This window comes from Felis catus, chromosome B4 (genome assembly GCF_018350175.1).
Source record: "Felis catus isolate Fca126 chromosome B4, F.catus_Fca126_mat1.0, whole genome shotgun sequence".
Lineage (NCBI taxonomy): Eukaryota > Metazoa > Chordata > Mammalia > Carnivora > Felidae > Felis > Felis catus.
Window position 1 is genome coordinate 131,291,215 of NC_058374.1, and position 8,796 is coordinate 131,300,010.

At 55.5% G+C, this 8,796-nt stretch overlaps 1 non-coding gene across 1 annotated transcript in view; it reads right to left on the minus strand.

Annotated features, from left to right (window-relative positions):
- The window catches only part of ELFN2, a 70,635-nt gene extending 61,879 nt beyond the window's left edge, over positions 1-8,756 (minus strand). Inside the window, exon 1 of the transcript XR_006601103.1 lies at positions 8,163-8,756. This is a non-coding gene — a transcript (extracellular leucine rich repeat and fibronectin type III domain containing 2). The remainder of the gene's footprint in view (positions 1-8,162) is intronic.
- Between the last annotated feature and the right edge of the window lie 40 nt (positions 8,757-8,796).

The window sequence follows — 8,796 nt, forward strand, 5'->3', positions numbered from 1 at the left end:
GAATTTGTCATTTGGGGTCTGGTTCCTTTTTCACTTAGCATCATGTCTTCCGGGTTCATCCCTGTGATAACACGGGTCCGAACTTTATTCCTTTTTTAAGGCTGAATAATATTCCATTGTATGTGTTTGTCTTATACTTAAAAAAAAAATTTTTTAATGTTTATTTCTGAGAGAGAGAGAGAGAGACAGAGGCAGGGAGCAAGCAGGGGAGAAACAGAGAGAGGGGGAGGACACAGAATCCGAAGCAGGCTCCGGGCTCCGAGCCATCGGCACAGACCCCGACGCGGGGGCTCGAACCCACGGACCGCGAGATCACGACCTGAGCCGAAGTCGGACGCTTAACGGACTGAGCCACCCAGGTACCCTGTTTATCTCATACTCTTGATAACGTTTACACATGTGAGTCTCGGCCTTCAGAGTTCTTTCGAATTCCTTTGGGTCTATACCCGGGACCGGAACCACCAGATCCCGGGGTAATTCTACACTTACCTTTCGGAGGCATCGCCAAACTGTTTTCCACAGCCGGTGCCCGATCTTACGTTCTACCGTTGACTATACACATATTTTATTTAGCTTTGTTTATTTACGACAGATCTTTTCCTAATTACCGAAGATTGGTGGTTCGCCTGTGCCATTATGGAGTCTGGGGAGCGAGACTGCCCTGCGGGTGTTCAGTTTTGTGGGTCTGGATCAGAAAACCCAGCGGCTGGTGGCGCCTGGGAGGCTCAGTCGGGTCAGCATCTGACTCTTGATTTCGGCTCAGGTCGTGATCTCATAGTTCACGGGTTCGAGCCCCGCGTCCGGCTCTGTGCCAACAGCTCGGAGCCTGGAATCGGCTTTGGATTCCGTGTCTCCCTCTCTCTCTCTCTCTCTCTCTGCCCCTCCCCAGCCACACCCTGTCTCTTTCTCTCTCTCTCTCTCTCTCTGTCTCAAAAATAAATAAACATTAAAAAAATGTGAAGAAAGAAAAGAGAGAAAAAGAAACCTGAGCTTCTAAGGTCCTGTCGTGCTCAGACTAAGATGTGTGGCGCTGTGTGAGAGGGTCTGTGGGCGCACGTCCAGGCCACGGTGCTGGGCGTGGGGTCAGTCTGCTGTGTCTCCCCCAAACTGCTCCGGAGGAAGGGCAGCTGGAGGCGAAGTGGCCGGGGCCGGGCCGTGGGCGTGGAGAAGAGGCGGAGATTGGTGGAACAGCATGGGGGCAGGTAGAACAGGAGAGAGCAAGGCCCGGGGACCCACCTGCGAGAAGCCACGCATCCCGCGTACCCTGCCTAAACTGACAGACGGCCGGCACCGTGCCTGGGACGGGCCGAGAGAAGAGAAAATCAGGCATTCATTCAACAAACGTCCTCTGAACACCCGCCTCACCGCGAGCCGGCCTGCAGACACAGGCAGACCCAGCCCTCCTGTGTTGGGTCCCCAGCCCCGCCACGAGTCTCTGCTCTCGCCAAGTGCGACCAGCCTGCTGAAGGTCTCCCCCAAAACACGCACCTCCACGCAGTAACGGCCACCGTCCGTGCAGAGTTCAGCACGGGCCTGACTAAGCACGTCACACGGATTCACACCCAATCCTGACGACAACCCCCGTTTTACAGGTGAGAAGGCAACTGTAGTTCAGAGAGGCTGTGTCACTGCCCAACGTCACACAGCTGAGAGCTGGAGGAGCCCGCGCCGGTCGCCCCAAACGGCCTCTCTAAATCCGAGAGCCTTCCCCGAAGACACCGAAAGCAACACCGGCAAGGAGGTTGACGTCACACACGGCACAGCATCCGGTATTTTCCGAAGCCCCTCTCAGAGGGCCGGAGTCTACCGGGGACAGCTTCCCGACCCTTCCCCAGGTGTCCCTGGGTCCTCCGTCCTTCTGCCCAGACTCCTCAACACCCACCCCTGCCCGGAGCCTTTGGCGGTGATGAACCACTCCTTCTGGAAAGCAGTGGCTGACACCCCCCACCCCCCACGGCGGCCTCCCCGGAAAGCCTGGCGGCTCTCCCCAGAGCGGCCCCACCTCCTCGAGGGCAGGCAGGACTGCCGAGAGCAAACATTTTTTTCCCCTTTGTCACATAGAGTAATAGACTCTTGAAAAATCACATACTTGGAGGATCACAGCTGAATCTTATAATCTGAGACTCTCCATCAAAGCGCCTGACGACCATCGACTAAGAGAACCTCGGAGTCAGTGATGGTGGCACGCCACCATCCCTCCATCACGGACCGGGCAGTGGCTGCTGTCGCGGAGCGGCCCAGGCTGGCGGGCTGACACAGGGCAGGCCAGGAGAGCGGGGGGGGGGGGGGGGGGGGGGTCAGGGAGGCGAGGAAGCCTGGGGGTGCAGAGGACGACGGGGTGGGGGTGGGAGGAGGGAGGCTCAGCCTGTTGTCACGCTAGAGGAAGCAGTTGGCGGGTGAGGCCTGGCTCCGTTACTGATGGTTTTTAATTATGTAAATCAGCCCAGGGCCTGCGCCCGGCACAGGCTTGGCATCCATCAGCTGGCAGCAGAATTAATCAATAAATAACCAGCTGGATGGGGCCTGGGCAGAAGCACCCGACCACACCCCCACCGCTACCCCCGAGGGGTCCTCCCAAGCTGGCAGGAGTAAAGGGATTACGGGCAGCTCAGGCCATCAGTGTAGCACATGCACACACACACACACACACACACACGCAGAGGCACCACGCATATAGCTATAGCTTTGGAAGCCTCATACATGCGCACAGGTGGATGCGCCTGCACACACAGACTCTGGGCTGTCGCGGCCCCTGTGTGCGCGTGCCCCGCACGTATCTCCCCCCGCAGAGCCCAGCGCGCGCCCGGGAGCACAGCGGTTAGGAGGCAAGGTCCTCATTCCAACCTCACACTCGTCTCGGGTGGGACGGAGCTTTGCAGCTCACGGCCCACACCGCTTGACCCCCACAGCAGCCCTGCGAGGCTGGCCCGGCTGGGCCGAGGCCCCCGTTTGACAGACAAGCTGAGTCTCAGAGAAGGGACTTGTCCGAGGTTACATCCGGCCGTCTTTCCTCCTCCTCGCAGCCACCCTTGCCCCCACCCACCCAAAGGTTTGAAGGGCTCTAGACCCAAGAAAGTTGGAGGGGGGGGGAAGTGGAAGAGGGAGCAGGAGGGCCCCCAAGCCTCCCCCTGAGAGCAGGGGCCTTGATGACCCGGCAGAGAGCAGGGCGGGCCTGCAGCACCCCTCACCCCGCACCCCGGTAAGGGCCAGGCCGGTGGGGGGCCTTTCCGCTCTCCTAGGGAGCAGTGATAGATTGCTCTCTCCACCCGGCGTGCTCACCCCCCCAGTGCTGCCCCCATAAATCAGCCACCCCATCTGGGCCTTGGCTGTTCCTTGATCCCTCGCCAGCCAGCTCCGGCGTTGTTATTTTCAACCATCCCCCGTGCAGGAGGGGACTCACAGGAAGACTCGTAAAATTAATGGACGGGCTTCCTCCTCCCGTCTTCCCCTTTCTCTCTGCGCCTGGCTTTCCTCTGGCCTCTGCTTCTCTCCGGTTGGGATCACTAAATACCAAATGAGGAAATGACCCGAGACATGAATGAGTTTCACCGAGCGCGCCGTGGGCCCTCTGTCTCTGGGTCCGGCGGACAGTGCAGCTGGGGTCAGCTCACAGCACCCGCCTCCCTCGGTCTCAGCCCAGGGGGTTCCCAGCTGCCACCACCTCCCCAGGACGCAGGAAGAGGAAGCGGGAAGGTGCCCCTGCGTGGTCGAAGCAGACTCAGCGGGCCCTGGGGGCCGCCCGGGAAAGAACCTTGAGAGCCAGGGGCCCCCCAGGGTGGTCAGGCCTTTGGAGCTATCACTCCTCGGAACAGCTGATAAAGACACTGGACTTCGGAAAAGGTCCAGGGCGCACAGCGCTGGGAATTCGAAACCACACGAACAGTGGTTAGCCGCTCAGCCTCTGGAGCCAGCCTCTCCGAGCAGCTGCTTCACCTCTCTGTGCCTCAGTTTCCTTCTGGGTAAAGTGGAGTGAGGAATAGTACCTCCATCGTAGGTGAGTGGGCACGTACCCTTTAGAAGAGTCACTGGTGAGGGCGCCTGGCTGGCTTAGTCAGTCAGACTCTGGGTTTCAGCTCGGGTCACGATCTCACGGTTCGTGAGTTCGAGCCCCACACCGGGCTCCGCGCCGACAGTGCAGAGCCTGCTTGGGATTCTCTCTCTCTCTCCCCCTCTCTCTCTGCCCCTCCCCACCTCTCTCTCTCTCTCAAAATAAATAAATTAAAAAAAAATCTTTTTAAAAAGAAGAGTCACCGAGGACCACAGTCAAATGCTCTAAACCTTAGCAACTGTTACCGTAATTAAAGATGCTGGTACACAGACCCAAGAGTGCATCAGAATGCCCTGGAGGGCTTTTAAAACCCACACTGCTGCCCTCTCATCCCCACTCCCTAGGGTTTCTGGTTTCTTCCTCCGTAGGTCTGGGAGGGGCCAGGAGTTTGCATGTCTAACACATCACCAGCCAAGGCTGGGACTGCTAGTCTGGTGAGAACAACTGAAGCCGATGTCAGTGCTCACTACCCAGCTCAGCTGCCCCACCCCCTTTACCGCTTGGGAACTAAGGCCCGGGGAGGGGAGTGTGTGCGACCTCCTCCCCAACCTTCCCCACTGACTCCAGGAGCAAAGAGGCAGAATTTGCCTTCCCTGCCAGAGGTAATCTTTTAATCTCTTTGGCTTTAATCTTGCAGCCCAGCATAAACCCAAATCCGCACGGGGGGGGGGGGGGGTAGGAAGGGGGAGGGAGGGACACAAATCTCCTGTCCTGTGGAGGAGAGTAATCCAGGCTTTTAACCCTGCATTTCATCACGGATCTTTTATCCCATCTCTGCCTTCCTCACCCCTGGCTCCTGAGAGGCACTCCTCATAGGAGATGAGGAGGCAGAGAGAGCAAATGGATGGGGTAAGGCTAGGTTGGAATCACGTGTTAAAAAGACTCCACTTGGAGAAGCCAAGGTTTCATTGCAAAACAACATAAAAGAGAAATGATACGTTGTGGTTCATTGCCATTAAGAGTAATAGTCATCAAAAGACACCACTAAGAGAAAGAAAAGCCAACTCACAGATGCAGAAAAGCTATTTCAATACATATATCTGACAAAGGACTAGTACGCAGCATATATAAAGAACTCCTACAAATTAATAAGAAAAAACATTTTTTTAATAGGCAAAAGATATGAAGTGGGATTTCACAAACGAAAATCTCAGAATCACCCATACCCACATGAAAAGACACTCAATGTTATCAGCCATGAGAGATATGCAGACTAAAACCACCACAAGCTATCATTCACACCCACAGGAACAACCACAATTGAAAACTGAAAATATCAAATATAGGAGAGACGAGGATCAACTCTCATATGCAACTAGTGGGAGTAGCAATGGTTCAACCTGACAGTTTCTTACAAAGTTGTGCATATATCTATTCTATGACCCAGCCATTCCGCAACTGGGTATCTGCCCAAAAGAAGTGAATGTATCTGTCTACACAAAGACTTGAACACGAATACTTTCTGCAGCTTTACTCATAGCTCCAGACAGGAAACCACCCAACTGTCCATCAACAGAATAAATGAATAGACAAATGATGGCATAGCCCACAGTGGAATATTACTTAGCACTAAAAAAAAAAAAAAATCAGGGCTCCTGGGTGGCTCAGTTGGTTAAGCATCCGACTTCAGCTCAGGTCATGATCTCATGGTCCGTGAGTTCAAGCCCCGCTTCGGGCTCTGTGCTGACAGCTCAGGACCTGGAGCCTGCTTCGGATTCTGTGTCTCCCTCTCTCTCTGCACCTCCTCCACTCGTGCTCTTCCTGTCTCTCTCTCTCAAAAATAAATAAACGTCAAAAAATTTTTAAAAAATCAACTATAGATATGCATACCACAATCTGGACGAATCTCACAAGTATCACACTAAGTCCAAGAAGTCAAAAGCAAGAGAACATCTGCATGACTCTGTTTAGATGAAATATAAGTACAGGCAAAGCCAGTCTCTGGGGATAGAGGTCAGGATCGTGGTTGCTCTTTGAGAGAGGAAAGGTTAGTGACTAGGAAGGGCGTAAGAAGCCTTCTGGGGTGCCGGGAATGTTCCACAAACATAGGTAAAAATTCACTGAACTGTACAAGTAAAATCCGCACTTTCCTTTCCTAGATGCGAATTATACCTCAATATTTTTTCAGCAACAGTAAAAAAATGAAAAGACACTATATTTGAAACATGTACTCAGACCATCCCCCCCCCTTTGGCGCTCAAAGGACCCAGGACCCAGCCCAGCTCTGCCACAGCGTGGCTTTGAGTCAGCCTCAGTTTCCCCATCCGTAAAAAGGAAAGAATCTCCAATAACCTCCCCAGTCTGTGGGGAGGATCCGTGTGAAAACAGAGGCGAAATGTTCTCTTGGATTGTCACAACCCTTGTGACCCCCTCTCAGGGCCTGGCAGAAATTGGTGGGGTAGGGCGCATGAAGTTGGTCCCTGGACCTGGGCTGCCTGGGGATGGGCCTGGAGGAGTGTGAAGAGGTCTTCCCAGACAGGCTACAATTTGCTGGCCACCCACATCCTCAAGACTCCAGGCTACTCCTATCCTGCCCTCCCAGGTAGACCATCCAGACCTCCAGCCCAGTGCTAAACGATACCATCACTGCTGTCATCATGGTTCCTTCCAGAACATACCTGCAAGGCACAGAGCCCCTGCTTGACGGCCTTCTCCTCTCTCCCCCTTGCCCTGCCATCATTGCCTGGCAGAACCCCTCCCCCAAAGCTGGAACTACCATAGGACACTGAGGGGGAGATAAAACCCCCAAACTAGCAAGGCCCCGAAGGGCCTGGGTCCCGGCATTCGCAGGCAGGGCTCCTTCCCCTCACCCTGTCCAGCTGTCTTGCCTGAAACAGTCACAGCACCTGAAAAAAGCCACAGGCTTCACTTTGGGGTGTATAGGACACTCCTGTGCTCTGGGGCCGAGGTGGCAAAGTGCCCTTCTCGTGTCCTGTCTCCCATTTACGTTAGTAATGAACTCACGTGGCAATGTGCCCGGCCAAAAGGTTCCACTTCCCAGCCTCCCCTGCGGTGAGGCGAGGCCAGTGAGGGAAACAGGTGTCGTCAGGCGGGACCGAGGGAAACGCTCAGCCGGTCTATACCCACCACCCCAGAGAGCAGATGTGACGATGGAGGTCCAGCAGCCACTTTGTAGCATGAGGCGACTTTGAGGGCGGAAGCCGCGTGCCAAAGTTGGTGAAACTAAGAGAAAGAAGGAGCCTGGGTCCCTGACGACACTGCTGGGTCCCCCACCACCTCTGGACTCTCCTACCTCCCGACGTCCTCTGTGTGAAACAGAAGCAAGCCTCAGTCTGGTTCAAGCCACCATGACTTGAACTCTCTGTTATCCGCAACAGGAAGCAACCCTGAACTGATACACAAAAGCCCTGCAAGGTTGCGATTCCTGGCCTGGAGCGCAGAGCCCGACCTGGGAAGAGCTTGGAGCAGTGCCTGGTGCATAGGAAGGGCTCGAGACTGTCAGCCCAGCCACGGTTGTCATGTTCGTGCTGAGAACTTTCTTTCTTTCTTTTCTTTTTTTAATTTTTTTTTTTTACATGTATTTGTTTTTGAGAGACAGAAACAGAACACAAGTCGGGGAGGGGCAGAGAGAGAGGGAGACCCAGAATCCGAAGCGGGCTCCAGGCTCCGAGCTGTCAGCGCAGAGCCCGACGCGGGGCTCGAACCCACGGACCGCGAGATCGCGACCTGAGCCGAAGTCGGACGCCCACCCAGGCGCCCCTAGAACTCTCTTTCTTTGCGTCTGCTTGTAACACGAAACTGAACTTACTCTCCAGTTTTGGAACATTTCATCCCCCCCCCCACGCTTCATACTCACTGCCCTTATTGGAATCAACCCCGGGAAGAGCCTCCTGGCCCAGGAGGTGGACCCCAGACCTTTTCCTCTTGCTTGGGTTTACGCGAGCAAAACCCAAGCGTGATTGTAGGCGATTCGCTTGCCAAGCGCCAGGGCAGAAACTTCAACGCGTCCGTGCCACTGAGGCAGCGTCAGGAAGCTCCCTCCGTCCCAAACGATCTCCCCTCCGACACTGACCGAAATTCCACGCTAGAGCCAGAGGACCCCCAGGAGGAGAAGCCATTTAGAAGCACAGCATCTTGGAGTAAATGCACGTACTCAGGTCAGCGTCGGGGAGGCAGTCTCGGCAGGGAAAGGGAGGGCAACGCCGCAGGCGAATTTTTGGATCTTCTCGGGGCAGTGCGAGAAGCCTGCAGCCTCCAGAGGCTGTGAGCTCAGTCTCACCCACCTACACATGGCGCGCGCGCGCACACACACACACACACTGATAATCGCTTTACCCCAGCAGTAGGGGCTTAAGCGGCTATGTAGGCTAGCACCCACCCCCCCAGCTGCACCAGTCACCTCTGTCCCGAGGCGCTCGGTTCCCAGAGGCTCAGCAAGGGACGTCTTCAGGGCTGGCGGCTGATGGGGTTTCAACAGAGCCAGTCAGCTGCCAGTAACACACAGCCTCTCTCTGTCTCTGTCTCTCACGCACACGCAGCCATGCCCAGACGCACAGTCGGAGGCAACACGCGAGACACGGGCGCACCGAACTGTCCTCCCAAAGGTGTGACAAAGGGGGACAGGCCACACACAACCGTCCCGTCCGGGAGGAGGCTCTGGTCTGTGTGCTCCCAGAAACAAGGCAGCTGCACAGACAGGACCGCTCCCACCCAGATCTTTCCCCGCCCCCCACCTCTGGTCCCCCCCCCATCCCTGCTCCTAGTCAGGCATTGCACCCCCAGAAGTT